We start from the raw sequence: 3,365 nt of genomic DNA on the forward strand, positions 1-3,365 counted from the left end.
GAAAATTTTCTCCAGTGTCCACTTTTCTCTCATTTTCAAACCATTCCTTTTGTGTAGAACGTCTCCCACTTTTCCCACTGAGCTCACAGGTGATTTCTCTTTAAGATAGAGATTTGGTATCATTTCCTTCAGGAAGTTGTTACTGATTTATCTTCTTCCACATGATCATGTTTTATAACACCCTGTGCATATTTTTATACCATTTATTACACAGTAATATGATTATATGTTTATGTGCTGGTCTTCAGGTTATTATTAGACTCATGAGATCTTTAAAAAGAGAATTATATCTTATTTTTCTGTTATCTGTTGTCCTTAACACTAAGAAAAATCATTCCATAAATATTTGTTGAATAAGCACTTTTCTCTTTTAGTATTTTAGAAAATTATTGCCCTATTTAGTTTGGATTCTTCTTATTCTAATTCTTCAACTAAAATACCAGTTTGGCAATAATAAACTTAGTTATTGAGAAGACAAACCCTATTTAAATTCAGTATCTTTTTTTTTTTTTTTTGAGATGAAGTCTTGTTCTGTAGCCCAGGCTGGAGTACAGAGGTGCGATCTCAGCTCACTGTAACTTCCGCTTCCCGGGTCCCAGTTCAAGCAATTCTCCTGCCTCAACCTCCTGAGTAGCTGGGATTACAGGAGGGCACCACCGTGCCCAGCTAATTTTTGTATTTTTAGTAGAGATGGGGTTTCACCGTGTTGGTCAGGCTAGTCTCGAACTCCTGACCTTGTGATTCACCCGGCTTGGCCTCCCAAAGTGCTGGGATTACAGGCATGAGCCACCGCACCAGACCAAATTCAATATCTCTTTAACTGTTATTGTTTTACAATATTTTCCCCTATTTGTCTGATTTTATAGGTGAAGATTTTAGTTCAGATATTCATGTTTATAAGTATTATTAAAAAGGATAAATGGATTTGTACTTTGATGCTAGAAAACATTAATACAAATAATAAAAGCACCAGTTTCATTTAAATTTCAGAAATAAACCAGAAACATTTCTTTTTTCAGGATTGTTATTGCATAGATTAAGCTATGTAATTCATAGTAAATTGCAAAACAAAGTGTCATTTAGTAAAGTGAAGCAGCGGCAATTCCAATGCCTGACCATTGCAAGGCTCGCCTTAAGGAAGTAGGGATAATGTTACCATTGTTTTCTGTCTTCAGTGTTACCTCAGATTTGAACTGTGGAACAAGGGATTATTCAGAGTATATCTTCAAAACAGATATAATAAGCATATTACTCTATTATAAAGACAGCCCCTATTATGTATTTTTTGCAAAAAATTTAAAGAGATAAGGGATCAAATGCTTTTAGTTCTAGAATTTCATACAAGATAAATATTTATATTTTTAACTTTTTTTTTTTCCATTTCACATATTGCTGGATTTGGTTTGTTAATTTTTTTTTTTTTTTTTTTTGGAGACTGAGTCTCGCTCTGTCACCCAGACTGGAGTGCAGTGGCGTGATCTCGGCTCACTGCAACCTCCGCCTCCCAGGTTCAAGGAATTCTTCCTACCTCAGCCTCCTGAGTAGCTGAGACTACAGGCGCATGCCGCCATGCCTGGCTAATTTTTTTGTATTTTACTAGAGACGGGGTTTCACAATGTTGCTCAGGCTGGTCTCGAACTCCTGAGCTCAGGCAATCCTCCCGCCTCTGCCTCCCAAAATGCTGGAATTACAGGCATGAGCCACTGCGCCCGGCCTTTTTTTGTTAATGTTATGTGTAGTTTTGTGGGGGGATTTCTAATTTCAATTAACGACTAAAATTGGCTGCTAGTTTTTGAAACTATCGTTTTCTGGCCTTTGAATACGTTGTTTGACTTTTGTGATGATCAATTTCACATATCCAATTGGCCAGTTGCTGGTCCCCGGTTATTCCATCACACACTAAACCAGGGGATGCTGTGAAGGTATTCGGTGGCTGTGACCGAATTCTACAGTCAGTTGACATTATTTAAGAAGATTATTGTAAAATATTTATTGTCTCATTATTCTAGATTATCCCAGGTGAGCCTGATTCAATCAGCTGAAAGACCTCAGGAGCAGAACTGAGGCTTCCCTGAGAAAACATAGATTCTGCCTATGGACAGCAATTTCAGTTCGCCCGTAAAATCCCACCCTCGACTTTCTGATGGCCTGTGCTGTGGACTTCAGACATTTCTTGCCAACTCCCACAATCATGTAAGTCAATTCCCTGCGATCAACCCCTAAATATACATCTCCTACTCATTTTGTTTCTCTGGTTAAACCCTGATGGATACATCCTTTATAAAACGAGTTTCAGGGTAACCATTTTTTTTCTATTCTTTGAAATAATTTTGTAAGATTGCAGTTAAAAGTTGGTAGAACTTGCCTTTAAACCTCTTTGGGCTTTGTCAGTCATATAACTAACAAGAGATTGATAGCTATCCAGAATATGTAAAGAACTCCCACATCTCAACAACAAAAATATCGAACAGCCTAATTAAAAATAGGTAAAGAACACACACAGATATTTCTTCAATGAAGATACACAAATGGTCAATAAGTAGGTGAAAGGAGGTTCACCATTCCTAAATTAGGGAAGTGCACATCAAAACTACAGTGAGATGCCACTCTATACCCATTAGGATAGCTGCTATCAAAAACCAGAAAATAACAAGTGTTGACAAGGAAGTGGAGACATTGGAATCCCTGTGCATTGCTGGTAGGAATGTAAAATGGTACAGCTACTGTGGAAAACTATATGGCAATTCCTTTAAAAGTTAAACATAGAATTACCACATGATCCAGCAATTCCACTCTGGGTATACACCCAAAAAAAGTGAAAGCAGGGACCCGAACAAATATTTGTACACCCATGTTCATAATAGCATTATTGACAATAGCCAAAAGGTGAAAGCTGCCCAAGTGCCCATTGACAGATGCATGGATAAACAAAATACAGTATATACATAAAATGGAATACCACTCACCCTTTAAAGGAAAGAACATTTTGAGACATGCCACAACACAATGGATATACCTTGAAGACATTATGCTTAGTGAAATTGGCCAGTCACAAAAGGACAAATGTTGCAGGAGTCCATTCATAAAAAGTTCCTAGAATAGTGAGATTCATACAGAGAGTAGAATAGGGGTTGTCAGAGGCTGGGAGATGGGAGGATGGGAGTTGGTGTTTAATGGGTACAGAGTTTCGGTTGGGAGAGCTGGAAAACTTCTGGAAGGTGGTATGCTTGCACAACAATGAGAATGTGTCTAATGCCACAGAAATGTACACTTAAAAATGATTCTGTTATAACCGTTCGTTCGTCTGTCCTTCCTTCCTTCCTTCCTTCTTTCCTTCTTTCCTTCTTTCTTCCTTTCTTCCTTTC

The sequence above is a fragment of the Mandrillus leucophaeus genome, unplaced genomic scaffold (assembly GCF_000951045.1).
Source record: "Mandrillus leucophaeus isolate KB7577 unplaced genomic scaffold, Mleu.le_1.0 Scaffold217, whole genome shotgun sequence".
Lineage (NCBI taxonomy): Eukaryota > Metazoa > Chordata > Mammalia > Primates > Cercopithecidae > Mandrillus > Mandrillus leucophaeus.